Source organism: Kryptolebias marmoratus, linkage group LG5, assembly GCF_001649575.2.
Source record: "Kryptolebias marmoratus isolate JLee-2015 linkage group LG5, ASM164957v2, whole genome shotgun sequence".
NCBI lineage: Eukaryota > Metazoa > Chordata > Actinopteri > Cyprinodontiformes > Rivulidae > Kryptolebias > Kryptolebias marmoratus.
Window position 1 is genome coordinate 17,207,924 of NC_051434.1, and position 20,170 is coordinate 17,228,093.

Consider the following 20,170-nt stretch of genomic DNA (forward strand, 5'->3'; position numbering starts at 1 on the left):
TGTATGAGGATTTGCTGAACTTCAGTTTTTTCTTACATGTTCTGTATGTAGCTCCAAAAAGAACCAGCATCTTCTGAGAATATCCTCATGTGAATGTTCTGGCTTCATATTAGAGCAGTAGAACCCACCTTCCACTCGTTGATAAATTTCCTACCAAAGATCAGTTTATCGTGTTTCAGTATTTTTTGTGAGATGTCACAAATTTTACATTCCCTGTGTCAGTCTTGGAGATACAGGGGGGGCATAGCAATAAAATATATCTGGGAACGAGGAGACAGTGACAGCTTGAATGTCAAATGAAGTAGTTTTATTAACAATTTCAAATGAAAAACTGCATCAGAAACTTTAAAAGCAATAAGTGATTAGCTTAACCTGAATAACTGAACCCAACCCAAACAGGAATAACAAATACACCCTCCTTTCAAAAGGACTAAAAAACACAAAAGGCACTACTAGCTTAAATAGCTTTCACCCTGAGCAACACACACACACACATCCAATAAGAGGCACAAACACCAAAGCTCAGTCACTGAAAGGAAACCCTACACAACCACCAACACCACAGACTGCCAAGTGACCTACTGGAAACACCTTCTTAAGCTTTTATGCTCTGCTCCTCATGAGCAGAACGGAGTCAGCCGAGCTGAATTAGCCTGCAAAAGAACTGACACTGAGAGGAAAGTCACACTTAAAGTAGATCTGCATTATGACATTTAACACAAGACTAGTCTCGACTGTTCTTGACTGAAATCTCCACAAACCTCATGCAGGCCAGTAAAACAAGTGCTTAAAAGGTGGCGCTGGTGTGTCGTAAGATACCCAGGTCAGTATCTCTGGTATGAAGAGTCGTGTTGCCTTCAAGACTGTTTATTACATTAAGATGGATGGGAATTTGCCACGTAATGCAAAGCAATATGCATTTAGCATAGCATTAGTACACGGAGTTGGACGTGTTATTCTTGGGCAAAAGTCAGGCTGGACCATTATGACATGTAACACCGGACTATAGATTGAGTTTTAAAGTTTGATCCCAGATGACGAGTCACTGGCATAAGAAACTTCCACTTACAGCTCATTGTGAAACATTGTGGAGCCCTCAGAGCTGGATGTCGGGACCTCACACTTTAGGCTGAAAGCAACCGGGGACACACAGAGGCGCGTTCAGTGGCTCGCGGGGCCCAGGCTAGAGGCTGAATCAGTCAGCAAGGCAATCTGCATCCAAAAGGCAATCACTTGTTGGATGAAGGAAAAAAGGGACGTTACCCAGGCAACGGGAGGGCACATCGGCACAGGAAGGTGGGCTTGGTTCGACCCCTGACGATTTATACAGCCTTCTGCCGAGCAAGACACAACTATCTGGCTGATTTTAGGGGAAGGTTACCCACTTTTAAAATGAATCACACAACATCTTGATATGGACATTTGCTGTACAACTCTGAACAGGCTTTGCACCCATATGGATCTTGGTGCTTTAAAATCCCATTATCATTCCAGTAAACCTTAACATACCCTTAAGACGGTTGTTCTCACTCACTGTCTGATCAGAAGTTTAAGACTACAAAACTACTAGCTAAGTGTAATGTGATTGTGGTCAAACTTTCACTGTGTCCATCCAACAATATTTAGGGATTATTTTCTGTTTTGTCTGTTTCTGTGCTTTTGTGCAACACTCCCTACCTGCATGCGTAATCCTCTCACCTTTTCTCTCTCTCGTATTTCCTGTCCTCTCTTCTCTCCTTACCTTCGTTGCTACGCATGCTTGCGAGGCATCCAACTAAGAGACGATGCTCTTTTTTTTTTTTTTTTTTTCCTTTTTCCCTTCCTTGCTGCATGATTGATCTAAGCAATATCAGCGGCACAAATGGTTTTTGTGAGTTTGCAAAGAGTGGAAAGGGTTGCACACACAAATACACATACACACACACATTGAACTGAATTCATCCTTCTCCAAGGCTGGATTTTTTTTTTTTTACACAAGGCCATTAAAGGGTGAGAGGTTCTTCTTGTACAGAACACCTCTGCTACCTTTCTTTCAACTATGATAAGGGACAAGATTTATTCCACGGGAACAAGCAGCAGCACTTCACTATGACACCGTTGAACATGGTCATTGCTGTTTTTTTAATGGTGTTGCACTATAACTTGGCAGGTACAGCACAGCCAGTGATCTAGTCAGTAATTGGCTTGAATTGAAACTTGTGTGTTTTCAGTCTAATGACAGAGGTAAGAACTCTGCCATTTTCTCTAAGTGTCATTTTTCCAAAGTCACGGACTGATAATAATGTCACGTGAGGCGACACCTGTTTGACTCCTCTGATCTGCTGCAGATGTGTAGAATCCATCCACCAGGCAAACTCAGAGCAAATGCAAAGCATAATGAACGCATCACCGACCGCCTTCCACGTCAATGTTTGAAACAAAGATGTTGTGCAGTCTGTTAGATTTTGAAGCATGTGTTGGGGATGATGGTCAGCTACTAACACACTGGGATACAGCCATTTTTGTGTTTGCTAAGGCCGATTAGCTGTGGCAGCCATCTGACTCAAAAGTTAATCAGTTGTAGATGTACAGTCAGTAATTACCTAATGAGAGGTTCATTAAAATCCCAAAACTGGTTAATGAGATATTTTGGTTAAAGACAGACAATAAATACACACAGCTGCTTACGTTTTGTGAAGTTGGGCAATAACTATTCATTTATTGTTTCTGCAGTTGTCAATATGCACACACAAAATGACTGTATACGGGTGGAAATGCTGTGGCATATCACAAAACAATACTATGAATGCATCTACAGGGTCAACACTGACATGTGCATAATAAAACAAACATGGAGTAAAAGGTCAGAGCAGCAGTGTAAAATCCACCAGAAAATTGCATTTGCAAACAGAGGCTGTCTAGACATGACTATAATGTATCCTCAAAAGGTCTGTGCCTCTCCATGGGTTATTTAAAGGCAGAGTTGGATAGAACTTTAATCACATTATTAAATGCAGACATATTTACATTTATTTTTCGAAAACTGTTATTTATTTCTGTTGATTCCCCTAAAATACCCAAATATGGCATCAGCTTTTATGTTTATTTTATGTCCTCATGTGACGTGGTGATTTGAGGAACCCTTACCACAGCCCCAGTTCAGGTGAATATGTTTTTGTAATTCTTTACAGTGTGTCAAGGACTGGCCACATTGGGACATGGTCCACAATTCGTTGAGACCAAACATGTGAAGCACAAATAGTTCAACGTTGCCTCTTCTATGTCATTATCTGATGCAAAAGTAATACATCCTTATTAGTCACAGACACAAAAATTGTCTTTGTGCGGTATTGTTAAGGAGACAGACACACACACAAAAATATGTTCGCATTTCACCAACTGGAAGACTTCCTTAACATGTAAAACTAAGTTTGGTTTGAGCCGAACTGATAATCAAAGCAAATGGGGCTCAAACCCATTTCCTTCTGAACATCATCCCCACAGCGAAGCAAGATGGTGGAAGCATCAAACTGTTGCGATATTTATTTGAGGCTGGTCTTTGGAGCCGTTACTTTGAGTGTCAAATACACTCATATGAGGAAAAACTGTTTGCATTGTCCTTATATATATATATATATAAAATGGAAGAACTTGTCCCTCCAACTTCCCTCAGACAGTCATGGTGTCATTTGGCTTTACTTTTAGGCATAAATACTTAACTACAACTAAACTTAAAAGAATAAATATTTGAACATATAACAGCAAAGTAGAAACTATATGGATCAACAAGTGTTAACATTTGAGAAAAATGATCTGAGGTGTATATTTTTTGGCTATGTTCTGTTTGTTTTATATGGAGGGGGCAGGGCTTAAATTTGTATTGAAACCAGCCTTCATGGAAGCTAGTCCTGTTCTAGCTTCAACTTCTGTGTTCCCATCGAATGTCTACATTTCTTCTACAATTGATGATTGAGACTTGGGTAAAACTTCACCTTCAAACAGGATAATGACCCTGATTAAATCATTAACACAACACCTGAATGATTTAATAACAAACATTCAATTGGCCTGAGCCCACATTTAAAGCTCTCTGAGAATCAGAAGTAATAATTTTAAAACTGCTGTACAAATCAATGTTAAGGAAGACTGAGCAGCTCTCTTTTAAGACAGTAGTAAAAATGTAAAATGAAAAAAAAAAATCTTAGAGTCTTAGAGAGAGGCTTAGAGTGCAAAAAAGAAAACAAAAAAAAACATCAGGAACTGAAGGCTTTTTTTGTAGCACTAAGAAGTGGCTATTCAGAACTTTAATGACAATCTTCTTCCAACCCAGACAACAACAAAGAAAGGGGCCACCTCAACAGTGCAACTAAACCTCATCCACCCATCACCCCATTTAAACCTCTTTTTCGAAACACACACCCCTCGCCACCCTTTTCCCTTATTTATTGCCTCTTTAATGTTTCTCACTTCATTAATAGTTCCTCTACATTATGTTGCCCTTTACTAATCTTCTTCTTTACCGCCCCTCAGTTTCCTCCTCCTACTAATTCTCTCATCATGCTGTTTGAGACCATCATTTAATCTTCCCTTCCTTCCCGTCTCTTCCTCTGGCCTTCTCTGTAGGGTGTCGAAGGCTGCCAGATTGTCACACATGACCATACTTGGACACACACACCTCCCCAGGGTGCATTGGACATCAGTGTGTCCTGCTGTGGAACCGATCTGCTCACCGAGGTGAGGGGGCGTCTGTCCGTATTTCATCATCTTGCCCATTCGTCTGAAAGGGTGAATTTATGGTTATCTGGCAACCCACTGCTGTGGCCCAGTGGTACCAGTTAGGGTGTGGTCATTACCAATCCTCGGTGTAACTGATTCACATTCAAGCATGTGTGAAAAAGAAATATTTGGATATAAACAGGAATAAAAACACCACATTGGTCATATTCAGACCTGACACCAACAAGCATCCTGGCTGTTTTGGTCACAAGTTAACAGTTCGAGTGCAAGTATTCACACTTGGCAGTAAAATCTGTCCTGAGCCTGTACCACAGAGCAGGATTAGAGGCTTAGCTTAACCTAACTTCAGGGTTAGTTCAGGATTTTCTGCGCCTTGAAGCTGGTTATATTTTTACCTGGCTCTTTTACTGTTAATGCTGGAAACCTAACCTGCTTCTCTGAACAAGAGATTAACACACAAAGCATCACCCCTAAACCAATGAATGGCTTTAAAAGAATTCAATCAATGTCTTTAACCCTCCCGAAGCCCTCAAAAGGGTGAGAGACAAAGAGAGGTAGAGAAGCCCTTGAAACTTTGGGTCAATTTGACGGCAGGGTTAAAATAATTCAAAGAAAAAAAGAGCAACTAAATAAAATAAGACACTGGTGGATTTTTTTTCTTTCCTGGAGTTTGAACACTATGTCTGACTTTCAGAAACATCTTCACGAGAGAGACCTCAGCAGACAGAAGGTGATCACTCTCAAGTTTGCTCCCGACTGTTTATTAGGGACTAATATTATTATTTACTAAATACCTTTAAATTATAAATACTTTCCTTGCTGTTTAGTCATAAAAAATGAGAGCATCTGGGCACAGAAGGCTTCATCCTCACCAGACTGCCTGTTTGTTTATGGTCATTTCTACAGAGACAAAATGTTTGAAAGGCTCATTAAAATCATGCGTTAACAAGGTAAGGTCAAAAGTCTGGTCAACTAGTGATAAGCTAATCCCTTTATTATATTTGCCTACAACCAGAAGAAATGCCGCTGTTTGCCTCAACATATTGAATAAACTAAACTTAAAGGCAACAAGACACAGTATCATTGAAATGATTGAGGCAAAAGTTACAGATGCCCCGAGAGACACTTAAAATACAGAGTAACTTAGTGTGAAAAATGGCACAGTTTGCCTTTAGTGAGCTGCTTAAACCTCAGTGCAAAAAAGGCTTTCGACTCTAAAAGACTTCAAACATCTCTGAGCAAGTCGGCCTCATGGGTCTCGTATTTTTCATGGTTTTTGAAGTCTACCTTTATTTGCACATTTAGATAACGCCACGGCGACGAGCTCCAACACCTCCTTCTCTGCTGCCTTGCTGATAATAATGACACAGACAGAGGACACTGGTCTCTGTCAGACCTGCAGGGCTGCACGCGGATGCTTTTTAACCCTTAGCTAGCATCCTAATGTTGACATAAAGCCATGGTTATATCTTAATCTCGAATTAAGATAAAAAAACCTTATAATGTTGTACTTTACTAAAGTAACAATTACCTGATGAGAATAAAACACATTTTAAATGTAGAAAATATACATTTTATTGCATTGTACTAATAAATTCCTAATATAACGTGGGAGCTGGGTCCTGATTGAACACTTTTCAGTCTGGATCCAGATTGGGGCCCGAACTTTGAGAATCGCTGTTATAGAGACTGGTTGACAGAAAATTTACTCATTTATTAAACAACTCACTCACTGGATTGAACCTTTCTTTTTAACGTTGTTCCTCATTTAATGCAAATAGATTTTAAACATACTGAATTACACTTGAAGAAATAAGGCTAAAACATTCACGTCCAACAACAGGCGGCACCTGCGGCTCATTTATTCAATTAAAAAACATCATGGTAATGGTTAGATCTACTTTTGCTTTAATAATCTGCCAGCAGTGTTGGTACGCTTATTAATATATTTTTTAAATTGTATTTATTTAATATTATTTTCCTCCCCAGTGTCCTGACTGTGATTGGTTCTCTGACCTGACTCCACCTGGTTTACATGAACACAGATCCAAAGTCAGAAATCCTGGGTTGACTTATCGAGCTGGTAACCATCTTTGTAGCACCACTAAGCACAATTCCTCATTGTTAGGGTTAGTTTTACCAGACCCAGGTTAAGCTGAACCTGCTTTGTAGTATAGGGCCTGTATATTTCACTTACCCACTCTGTATACATGCAATTAAACATGTAGTCATGACAACCTTAATGTGGCCTAAGTTAGAGTTCGAAAACAAAATAGTCTCATATCAAGTCTAACCACTAGATTTTGCAGAAATTGTTTAAGTCTTTGCATTGCTGGCAACATATTCATTCTCACTCAGGTGGTGAACCTAGTGGCGTTCCCCAAAGTCTTGAAACATAATTTTGCAGAAGTGAGTTGTTTAAACAATGCTGGAAACAGTTAAAAAGAAATGAGACTGTAGGTTCCCGGCATGAAAAAGACAGAAACGCCGCAAGTGGGCAGTAGTGGTCAGAAATCCAGCAGAAGAGGGAGTAAAAAAAAAACAAAGCTTAAAATTCATCGTCCTGAAACACCTTCCTACTCATACCTCATGATGTGCAGCCAGAATCCTCCTTAGAGCTGAGTGTGGCTGAGAGGCAGTCGTTTTAATTCATGTTTGAGTCTTACGCAAGCTATGTCTTGATAACATTGAGTGCACTGTAAAAGCGAGACACAAAGCAACACCGGCCCTGTTGAGATTATCCCGGCCAATGAAAAAGCATTTAAGTGTTCGCAACGCTGATTTAGCTTTTATTCTCTGAAGTGCTTCCAATCACATTCCCATTAGAGATGACTGATTGGTTCACATTTATTGTCTTAGAAATAACAACTCTCAAATTATCAAGGAGCCTAAATTGCACTTAAATCCAACACTTAATTGTGCCAATCTTTCATACTGAACAATGCAAAATCATTGCCTGCACTTTCATTCCCCGTCTCTAACTGAAGTTAACAGTCTTTTTTCCGGCCTTTACCTTCATTACTTTCTTTTTGTTCAGGCACTGCTTTTATGCTGCACGCTGATTATGGCCTCTCAGTTTCCATAGTGATGCTGAAACAGATTATGGTCACAAATTGGACAAAAGGGAGAAGAAAGCAAGTGTGATACTTCATCCCACTCTGCCCTCTTCCTCTAAAAGGACACATCAGCTCCATCAGCCCTCATTTCAGCACCCTTCACAGGCGAAACCTGCTGAACCTTTTCCATGAGCCACAAATATCAATCACTGCAGCCATTTCTGTGTTGGATTGTTTAGTTGCGCTCGCCGTACCCTCCCTGTTTAAGGTATTAGGAGCTGTGTCACCAGTTTTGTGAGGCTCTGAGACAAAAAGATAGACCTAACTTCAAGACCCAGATCCACAAACTTAGGATTTTAATGAAACTTTCCCAAAATATTCACTGGGTATACAGCTACATCTACGACTTATTTTTTTTTTTACCTTGTCATAATGCAGCTACAGTCCAGAACACACAACACTACCACCATGGGTATCACGTCTGCAATAGGTTGTTTCCATGACCTTGTCATGATTTGGACCATAGTATATAGGCCAGTAATGCTTAAAAATCTAGCCGACCATGCTACATCATTACACATAGACTGTAATCATGGATACATAGCAACCAAGCTCCTCCACGCTCCACCTTGGACCCACCACGATGATAAACCACCACAGTCTTGCGACTGTGTTCTCAAAATATTGTATATCTGTTTTGTATAATGGCAAGCCCTTGGTATTCTCAAAACCTTGCAAAGACCATCCACACTCTGGCTGATGGTTTTAAGTCATAGCGCCAAAAAAAAAGCACAAGCTCAACAATGTTTTTCTGGTCTTTTCTCCACCAAGCGAATGGGCATTTGAACTAACAGACCACTGTTGCTTTGGGAGTCAGAGTCACAGACTATTAGCCTCTCAGGTTACTTCCAGTATGTCTCTAGTGGTCCTGCTGACGTGGTGTCACGTTGCACATAGATGATGTTATTACAGTAGTGAGGGGGAGCAGTTTTGGAGAACCGAAGAAAACTAGGTGAGGGATGGTTTGACAAATGATGAGCATGGGTAGTCTGAGGAGTAGTGAGTGAGGAAGACTAATGGCGAATGGAAACGGGGGTGACATATGGTAGTGGGGTGATTTCCTCAGCTGGATGTATTTGACCAGCAGCTCTCCTCCTGAGAGCAATCGCAGTGTGTTTGGGTGTGTGTGTGCATGGTTTGTGTGCTCATCCACCATGCCAAATGCCCCCCATCTGTAATCCACACTTCTAATGTCAAGGCAACTGAAGGTTACACTGGGACTGCTGCCTCCTGTTTGACTGAGCAGGTAGCACAGCTGAAGTGCTCACTTGCTCATCATTACAGCCTCTTCATCAACACATCGTACCGCAAGACCTTCACAAGAAGCCCTGAGTGTAAAAGCTAAAGAACAAGAACCCCGAATGACTCTGATGTCTATAGTTCTTTCCATTATTCAGCACAGTGGAGCAGAAGAAATGGGTAAAAAAAGCTTTGGGAGTGCCATAGTCTTCCCTTTCAGAAGTGTCTCAAAATGTTCTTGGAATCAAAAGAGCTCAGCAACAAAAACAAATGACTCTCGTGGACCTGCTGTGTGGAGTGATCTGTAAATACAGCTTTACACAGAGGGAGAAGATTGCTCACGCAAATACACATTTCTGCACTCACACTTTGATCTTTGTGCTTTTCTTTATTGTGTTTTTTTTTCATTTTATTTTCCTTGTTCGTGTTATCCTCCTGCGATCGTTATGACACACGGCAGTCGGCGGACCAGATGGAAGAGCATCGCTCATCTCTCGTTTGTGGGTTTTTGTTTGTCTGTAACGCTCATATGTGGGTGGAGGAGAATGTGTGCACTTCTACATCTCCGTGCGCACACGAGAAAAGCCTCTCCATATCAACATGCATCTGCATGAATGCGGATACGTTGGGATGGCAAGTTTTGTATTCTGTTTAAGTGGTTGATCACAAATCTGTATTAGGAAAGGAGGTGTTTGGTCCAGGTCCAGTGACACATATAAAGATAACTGTGTGAAAACAAACAATCACATTTTAACAGTCATGAATGATGTCCCATACAATATCAACCACATTACGTCTATGGAAAATACAGAGATGTACATTTGAATTCTAGACACTTTTTCTACTCCATTATTGTAAAGTAGGTTTGAGGTTGATTATGTCTCTTCAGGAGAATAACGCATCTTGACACTGTTTATTATTTGTTGGAGCATTTTCTGGAAAAATATATTAATTCAGCAGTATAACCATCAAACAGTCCATGTCTTAATCCACTTTCAGATTACATGACAAACTACTCGTAACAGAGTACCTAAAGGTCCAATTTAAAATTGTGTCTTTGCTAAATTGTTAGCATAGCCACAACAATGGTTCATCCCTTGAGTTTAGGAGACTTTTAATGCCTGAATGATTCGTAGGTCAGTGTTGAGCAGCCTAACAAACAACTTAAAGCACTACTCTGAAAATGGTCCCAAAAACCTTCAAATAAAAAAACCTTGATCAAGATCACTTCAAACATTTGGCTCTTTGGAAGCAAAACATTAGGAACCAAGGAATGATGCAGGAGTTTTTGAACAGCACTGTTTGTACAGCTTTTGTGTCCTCAAACACAAGGACACAAAAGCTGTGTCAAACTCCTGGTGAGAAATCACCCCAATTTTTTTTTATTTGTGAATACAGAGGCAACGGACCAGCAGGTTATACCAATTATTGGACTGAGTGTAAACTGTAGACCCATTAGTTGAACGCTGTAGTGCTAATGATTATCTGCATTTGGTTCAAACGTTACACACAGTAAATGTTTCTATTTGTTCAGGATGTCAATATTTCTCTACAGGGACAATATAATGTGTTTTTGTGGACTTTATTTCATTTATTGTACAACTATGGCGCTATTATATTTGGGACTGTTTAATAATGAATACTTGCATAAAGCCTAAACAAGTTGAAGCATGTTAAAGCCTGAATGTTTTTTTTATTATTATTATTTTTGTAGTTTTCATAGGAAGAAGGAGAGAAGCAACATAAAACTTGAAGACATCTATATGTGTGACCATTATTTCATTGGACTTGTGCAGCTAAAGCGACTGACAAGTCCAAAAAACATGTTCTATGTGGACGCAAAGAAGTTACTACCATACTTGACAAAAAAACAAAAAAAACGACAAACACGAGGGAGTCTGTTTTGTTAGGATAATACATTGTTTTTAAATCTGGGTCATTTTTATCACAGAGGTAGCATTTGTTAAATGACTGATTGAAAATGTAAGATTTAGGGTCATTACAAGGTGTTGTTGTATGTTTTTTTCAGAACAGCGACAAAAAGAAAATCTCGGTTTAATTAGTTGTAAATATGGTGATATTTAGCTTGTAATTGGAAAACTGAAAACCTTCCTGGAGGTACATGAAGGATGGGCTTAAAATCAGGTCTTCATCATTCATGGATTGAACTTTTGATAAACAGGACAAGCAAAAAAAAGGCTCAGTGATTAACTGTTTTTCTGCTCTCCTCCTCCCTTTTCTTCCTCGCTCTTGCTCAGTTTGAACGTTCAAAGTGAATCCTCAGAACCCTTCCTCGCCCGTGTTTGTCCGGTCTTCTTTGATCCTTTTTTCCCTCTCCTCACACACTCGTAGACATAGATTTAAACATGCCCGAATATCCACCAGCTCAAAAGGTGCATCACTCACACAACTCTTACGTTCGCTCAGAAAGTACACACGTAGAACAATGAATTATTCATAGAAAACAGACATTACATTATTCATATTCTTGATATATCCTTATGTAAGGTTCTGTCTGTGTGTGTTCAAATGTTTGCTTTCTTTTTGCTGTTTCCCATCTTTGTCAGCTCGTCTTTCCCTGCAAATCCTTCAGCACACTTCCAGCTTGTTAAATCAGATTAGAGGTGATTTGTGCTAGTGGCTCACAGTTACATTTGATTGTTAAGGGATGGCCATGAGGCAGTTATTTCAAGAAAAAAAGTGCAAAAAAGCCCTCCAGCTTTTGCAACCATATACAGTGCATGTTTTAACTTTTCCAGTACAACCAATATGATTTTATTTTGTTTTAAGTTAACACAAAAAAGACAAAAACTACTGAACCATCTTATTGTGTTTAGTCACTGGTATATGACTGTAAAATTGAGTACAAGTTACTCAAGAAGGATTGATTACTGAGCGAGAGCAGCTGAGAAGATTACTGATGAATGACAGGTGTATGCGATAGGACAGACAGGGAGCTGAGGACAAACTACAGCCATGGGAAAAACAAAAACACAAAGAATCAAGAAACTAAAGAAACACCAAAAACACTTCAAACTGGAACAGAAACATTGTGGCCCTTTTCAATGAGCTTGACTTGGCCCTACTCAGGCCGGCTCAGAGTCTTTCCATTTGGTGGTCTCGCCCACTTTCAGCTTGTTTCTTAGAACCAAGGTTCTGAGCAAGCCGGGTCAAACTGAAAATTTGACATCAGCAGAGTGCAGGCCATTGATTGGCCTGAGAGCGACGTCAATCATGAGAGCGTCTTCTTCACAAGAAACCCACTATTAAAGCGGCTTTTGCGTTTTTTATTTACTTAAAAAAAAAAAAAAAACCTCATTAAATGGCAACACGTAAACCAACACCGTGGCACTATATGATATGAGGAAGTGAAGACATTTCCATGCTTGTTGGCTGACGACAGAATTCAGAGGGAGCTAGACCGAAGGGACTCGATTTATGGGCTCCGACCGGCAGAGGGAAAGTGGCCTCGATTTGGCCACGACCTTTTTGGAAACCCTGGCAGAGAACGGCAAGTGTTTTGTGACTCCTCTTATTTACCCATTGGCGGTAAGTTTTGGGTTGTGACGTTATGACAACTCGCCCACATTAAGGCAGCACTCAGTGAAATGGGAAACTGCTGTGATTGTGTAGAACCAAGTCGGCTCAAATAAGAGTGAAGCGAGAAAATCTTTTGATTTTCCTGTCTTAGCATGACTCGCTTCACTCTTATTTGGTATTTCTCCCAGAAGTTGCCCAGGATGCAGCGGAAGTGATCGTGATGCTGCTGCTATTTGTGCTTTCAAATACCAACAGAATTCAATAAAATTAATTGTGTGTTGCCGAATTGCTAGCATTATAAAGCTTCATATAGTGAAATAGTCTGCTGTTAATTTTTTTGAGATTAAAGTTGTTTTAAGATAGTGGCAGTGGCTTAGGAGGTATGAGTTTATCCTTTAACTAGAGGGTTGCCGGTTCAAACCCCCACTCCATCCGTTTAAGCTGCTGTGACCTTGGGTAAAACACTTCACCTACCTTGCCTACTGGTGGTGGTCAGAGGATTTGTTGGCGCCAGTGTAATGGCAGCCTCACTTCTGTGAGCCCGCCCCAGGGCAGCTGTGGTTACAATGTAGCTCACCACCATCACTGTGTGGATGGGTGGATGACTGAATGTAGTGTGAAGCGCTTTGGGGTCCTTGGACAAGATAAAGCTATACAAGTGCAGGCCATTTACCATTTAAGTTGGCAGCAATCCACTTTGGTCTCGGATCTGCTCGGACGAGCTGTTAACCTGTCAATGTGGTCAAAATTGAACTGTTTATCCAATCTGAGTTTATTCAAAGAGCTGTCTTCAACAGGTGAAATGTTTATTGCTCATAGCTTTTCCACAGAACTCCACTTTAAAGCATCTGAACTATTGCTTTAAGGTTCGTTTTTGGGTAAATAAGTCTTTCCAACCAGCCCATTGCTCCAAGTGGTCCCAGTAATGGCAGTAATCATAATCTAAGCAAAATGAGGATTTGCCATCATGTTTTTTTGTAAACAAAACAACAATTTAAAACAATCAACACCCGAGCTTAGTGGATTCCATTAGCTGTGAAATAATGTGCCAACCCTGTGGACATGTTTTTGTCCTTTTGCTGGCTGATTATAATGCATATGTGTGTTTGTGTGTCTGTGGATTCATTAAACAGGAAGCCAGCTTTATAATTAATTTCCTGTCTTAATGTCAGGAAGATGGATGAGGATGATTAGTTGTTACAGAGACAAATGCAACAAAACAGATAGCAGAGGATTTAGCTTTCTTCTTCAAAATTGCCTCCAATAGACAGCTCACTGTGTGTGTGTGTGTGTGTGTCAAAGTCTGGATGTCTGCAGCTGATAAAGAAGTCATTCAGCATCAAATAGAATCAATAGGCAGAACCACAGGAACAAACACAGCATTTAGAAATCAGTCACATGTTTAAAATACACTGATTTTCAAGGTGTGGTTTGGTGTCATGTGAAAGCTGCGGCAGAGCTATTACACAAAAATACGACACTGACGACTTCTGAGTGCTGTGAGTGACAATGTTAGTATTGTCTGTGTGCATCATTTTGCCGAAATCTCTTGAGTAGTTTACACTGAATGCAAACATCAGTACGCTTTGAGTAATTTCGGCTTGTTGACTCGGTTGTTAACCCAGCCAGCTTATGCACGCAAACAAGCAAATAAACACCAAAGTGGATTTCGTTTTTTCTTTTCTATCCCCCCCATTTCTCCTGTTTTTTTTCCTTGGGCTTGCATTAGAAAACGTCACACCCAGGGCGACTTTCGATTGACTTAACAACTGAGATGTGGTGTCACAAGGCAACTTTACAACTTTTTAAGTCAACCAGGGTTTATTTGGCTCCTGGGGGTATATGGTCATGCAAAAAAAGTACTGCAATCACACACATATAAATCAGGATTCACATACTTTTATGAATACAATTTTACACAAATATGAAAATAAAGGGAAAAAACAACATACAATAAAGAGAGGCTTCTGTACTACAGCCAAAACTAGGAGGGCTAAAAAAGGAGAAATGCTGATGAGGAGATAAAGAGATAAAGAGGGTGGTGGGAAAACCTATACATTATGAGTTTGTTGATCCAGTGAGCTCAAGAGCTTGGAACCATGAAAACAAACAATATCGCCCTAAGCTGCTTAAGCTGTCTTACAGTGTGTGATATTTAGTGCATTGCAGCTTTCACAGATTTCAATATAAAGGTTTACATCAGAGTAAAGCAGTGTCTTGCAGTCGAGGTTTGCCACCATACACTTGGTTACTTCTTGTGTGTGTCACATCCTGCTATCCTGTCATCAGTTTGTCCTTCTGTCACCATCACAACCCTGCGTGTGATCCCTGTAAAACCTTTTCTAAGGCGCAAAACAACACACACAAATAGGTAACACACCTTGTCAAGCCAGTACCCAACTGGGTGGTGACTGTTCAGGACTAGACGGCAAGCGGCATTCGCAAGAGACTCTCCAAAATGTCTCAAAACTTTCACAGTGATTCTCCATTGTCTCGTGTGAGTCGCAGCTGTGTTTTAACACGTGCACGGGAGCGCCACTATGACAGGAAACATTTAAGGCTACAGTCCCGAATTTCCAGGTTTAACCAGGATGAATGAGTGTTAAATGACTTTGCTAAAATTTAGTAAAGAGTAAATCATTAGCTGAATTGTTAAAACAAGCAAAATGGAAGCTAAAATAAGCAAAACTGTCATTAAAAGCTCAAAATTTGCATGACAGTAGCTACAAACTAAAAAGAGCAAAATCGTAGAGTAAATAAAGCAAGGGTGCTGAAACAGATTTCAGAGAGAACAATGTGTTTGAAAGAATTAGAGAACTCCATGCATTTCTATGGGGAAAATCTTGTAATTAAAGTGAAATAATCCAAAAACTACAAATATTACAAAAATCATAGTAAAAAGAAATTATACACACTAGTATACTTTTGCTGTATTTGAGACATGAAAGCAGTCACTGATAAATACAAAATACATAATGATTGTTAGGGCTGTTTATGTCAAGTAAATTAAATATATCTTCGTTTAATTGGCCTTGAGATGTTTATATGCTTCAACCAGTGATAGTTGCAGCCAAAAAGTCTCTTCCTATAATTCTGAGGGTCAATAGCTGAAAAGCTAGTGAACCATTAAATAAAGTCATAAATGTGGAGGCGATGGCAAAGGTGGGTGCAAAGAAGGTGGAGGCGGTTATGATGTGGGCGAAGGTGGGCAGCGAAATAATGTGCGTGGCCTAGAATAGTTTTGCAAGCAGTACAAACAAAACTAGGTTGTATTTTTCAAAGACTGTGCTGTGCAAACATGGCCGCACTGGTTGCCAACGCTTAAAATTCAGTGAGCCTGCAACTGAAAATCTGTTTTCTCATAATTCTGAGTCACAGCTGCAGCCCAGTGAGATACTGACTTATCAGAAACCATCAAGAATATCCCTCCTCCCACACACAGAAATGCTGCTTACCCAGAAGAGAACACGGTAGCTGCAGAATCATTACCAAGCAGCCATCCCCACCTCTTTTCCCCTCTCTCCATGACCATATCGGCCTCCTTTTCTCCCTCTCCTCCATTCTATTTTCTGCTGTTTGTTCTGTTATACCTGCAGACATGTAAATCTGGATGTTGCTCGGGTAAAACTGCAAAGACTCACATCTCGTCTTTCCTTTTATAGCTCTGGCCATTTATCTTCCCGTGTCATCTGGAGCTGAGCCAGCCTGTGTGCTCTCAGCCTGCAGGATGCAACATTTGCTCAGGACTTGGACTTAGACTCTGCTGATTATCTGTTTATGTGTTTACACTTGCAGATGCGTGCCTATGTTTTTACCTCATCTCCACACCACCTGCCACTAGTTCCTTCTCCTTGGTGTGGATCTGTAAAAGATAAAAAAAGTGTAATATTCTCATTGCAGTATGATATTGTGTACATATGTGTGTGTGTGGACAATGCTGCATGCTATTTGTACTCAAAGTCAAAATTTGTGAGTTCGAAGTTGAAAACATTAACCCCAAAGTTGGAATTCTGACTAGAATAGTTGTAGACTTCCAGCCCTGACTTGAAAATCCAATATGTCTGACACCCACGTGAAAAGTTGTGATAGCTGCAGGAATAAAGGTTTTTTATTTTCACTCTTTTTGGTTTGTACCTAAGTAATCGAGTCACACACAGTAATGTTCAACCACTATTAGTGAATTTGTTGCTACAATGTCTGAATGATCACAATGTAGATAAATTTATTGTTACTGACTTTTATTTCTAATAGTAGTTTGCCTGCTCACTGAGCACAACCTTACTAGTTTTCCAACTTACAAGTTGAACACTGGACAAATATAAATATAGGCAAAATGACCTGCTTGAAAAAAAACAAAATGTGTTGTTTTATTTTTTTTGTAGGACAGTTTAAAACTGAATTAAATTTTATCATTTTCCCAAGGCTGCACTTACCATGCATTATTAGTAACACAAAAATTAGCCATCTAAAAGGTAGCCTCAAAGCTTGAAATGATAAAATGTAATTTGAAACCCTCCTGCTAACCTTTATCATTCACCTACTCAGCTCACATTGATGAGCTAATAATGGCTTGCAGGAGCAGACCCACTTCCAAAGTGGATTTTGCCACTTTAGTACATCTTCAATCTTCAAAATTGGTGTTCGACGCTCAAACGTTTGTGTTCTCAGAGAGAGCCAAGAGATGATACCCCTCCATTACAGTGCGTATAGAAAAAAAAAGCTCACCTGTTTACCAAGACGAATCATTGTCAAATTTATAGATCAAAGCAGCGATGGAGGTTTTGGTCATGTTAGCATAACATGACTGTGCAGTAGGTGGTCTGTTTTCATCTGTACACACTTCCTGTGAGAGTAGGTGAAGCTATGAGGTGAGAAGACAGACACCACGATTTTACGAGCGAGAAACTCAAACAAATATACTTCACTGAATCCAGACGCTTACGGTAACCATAACAACCGGAAAGTCATATATTGCCTTGGTCGGGCTCTGTCTGGTTTGTGAGCCAAGTACACCCACACAACAAAAGATCTGACGTTCCCATGTCATTTGTTTTGAAGACAATGCCCTGACCGAAAAAATACAACAGATCAGGCAAATATATAGATATGGTAGCATCTAAGTGGACAGACCTTAAGAGATGGTGAAGCAATAAACAACAAGGAAGATGAGAAGAAACAAAGGATACTGACGTTCTCCTGGGTGACTGAAGAGGAAAGAACCGGGTGGGGAGCTGGGGGAGTAGGATGAAACATAGGAGGAAAATGGAGGAGAAGAAGACAAGGGGAGTGAGGGGGGGTTGTTCAAAATCCATCTTCTGGTGCCTGACATCAGATCAATACTCAGTGAACCAGGGCAATGCGCCCTCATCTCTCTGAATTTGCTTCTATTTCTACCTAGCTTTTATCATAATCTTGCCTTCCTCATCGGCCCTCTTAATCCTCATTCTCTTTGACCTCCTTTAGATTGTTTCTTGCCGTTAACAGGATGCTATTTCTGCTCTTACACGGATGTTTGAAGGTTGTTACTAATGTTAGTATTTAAACTGAAACTCCTGGTAGAGGGGCACCTCTTTTGACAACATTTCCCAAGTCGTCCATCATTCTTTGATTGAGCCAACACCAGTAAATCTTTTCAAATAGCAAGTCACATGAAGCATAGTTGTTGCATATTCTTGCATTAACTCATCTTTTATTCCTCATGTATGAATGCTGCCTCAACCAAGTTCCTTTTCTCTGTTCAGCACGAGATTTTGTTCAAAGATTCATTAATTTTTCATACTTGCTTCTCTGTCCATGGTTGCAGGGGAGCTGGAGTCTTTCCAAGCTGCAGTAGCACAAGAGGCGCTCCGGACAAGATGCCAAATAAGGCAAACAATACAGCAGGCTTAAACTCTGACATATAGTCAGTTATGAATCACCAATTAGCTTAAAACAATTCATAAATTTGGACTGTGAGAGGAAATTAGAGTACCCAGAGCCACTGGAAAACCATTCAAACTACCACATAAAAAGGCCTGCCCAGCTGAGATAGGAACCAGAGACTTTCTTGCTGTAAGCGGACAGCACTAAGCACCACAATACCATTAATAAAATATCTATTTTTTTCTGTGGTTTGCACATTTGTATTGATGCACAGACACTGATGAAACAAAGATGTAACACAGGTCAAATCGTTGGCGCTTTAATGTAAAAATGTTACTTATTGTTGACCTACATTTACAGTGTCATGCAAAATTATTTTTGCATTTCTTTAGCACTTTATAAACCAAGCCACTCCTGTCAGGGTTTGGGTTTTTGTTTGAGTTATTTTTGGAGTTTATTTTGTATTAAGGTTATTGTTTCTGCAATTCTGTTATTTTTTGGATTGTTCCTGCATTTAGTTTTATGCTAGTTGTTTAGTTCTGCTCCCTGTGCCCTCTGTGTCTTCTGTCATTAGTCACCTGTCCTCTGCTCAGTACCTGTCAGTCTGCCGCACCCATCTGCACCTGTCCCTCGTTTGTAATCAGTCACCTGTATTCACTTACTAATCACCTTCACTCCATATAACCTGAGCTTCCATTTCTCACTGGCTCATTGTTGCTTTCATGCGCTGTCTGGATTTCCTCATGTGCCCTTCTCTCACCCCCCTCAGTCTGTAAGTTTTTGTTGTCTTGTCTTTGCTGCCATGCCATCAATGTGTTTTTGTATCTTTTTAAAAAATAAAATAGTTTTACTTTTGAGCTCCTTGTGTGCCTGCATTTTGGGTCCAAATCCTTCAACCACCACTTATCCTGACAGCGATAACCATAGAATATTCTTAAAGGGGGAATAAAGTGTTTTGAGGCTAACATAAATCTAAATAAGGTGTTTGTTTTCAGAGTCTCACATTTATACAAATTCGCACTAATTTTAAAACCATACTATAAGATTGAAAAAGCTTTTTCCATGACCACTCTGAAGTGTGATGTATCCAGTGCCATACACAGGTACTCGAACAAGGCAGGAAATAGCAATGAATGCGTGAATATGGATAGCCTGTGGGTTAAAGGGTTCAGTGCGTTGTAATTAATTGTTTAAACTGACCCCGTTGTCTCCACAAATGATGCCAAGTTTCGGTTGCCCCCCTGCAACACAAGGTGGCGTTCCTCTGCTCTCGACCAAACTGGCCAGTGGAAGCGCAATGCATTTTTTTATAGAGCCGAGTAGAGTGGAGCTTCTGAAGTGGAGCTAGTGGAAAAGGGGCATAAGAGTCCTGATGGGAATCTCCTTGAGTACCGTGTGACATGATTGTAAAGCTCAGGGGTTCCTCCTGTGAGATGTGGGGCTCCAGTTTCTGACAGCATCACTCCAGAATTTAAAAAAAAGTTGTGTTTTCAAAGCGGTCCTCTTGTTAACAAAACTTAAATTTTCTGCTTCCATTTTCACTGATAAACACTGAGACAGTAAGCTGGTGTAGATTCTCAGTCATCCAGGCCATGGTAAATTCAAAAAAAGTTAAAAAACAAAAACAACTGGACTTCTATTCTGTAGCTGAAGACGTTTCGCTTCTCATCCGAGGAGCTTTCTCAATTCAGAAATAG

The 20,170-nt window shown here is 40.1% G+C and overlaps 1 long non-coding RNA gene across 3 annotated transcripts in view; it reads left to right on the forward strand.

Moving 5' to 3' along the window:
* LOC119617063 overlaps positions 1-20,170 on the forward strand; it is a 102,573-nt gene that overhangs the window by 24,493 nt on the left and 57,910 nt on the right. For all 3 annotated transcript variants that reach the window (XR_005233231.1, XR_005233229.1, XR_005233230.1), the window contains one exon: positions 4,603-4,713. This is a non-coding gene — a long non-coding RNA (uncharacterized LOC119617063). The remainder of the gene's footprint in view (positions 1-4,602; positions 4,714-20,170) is intronic.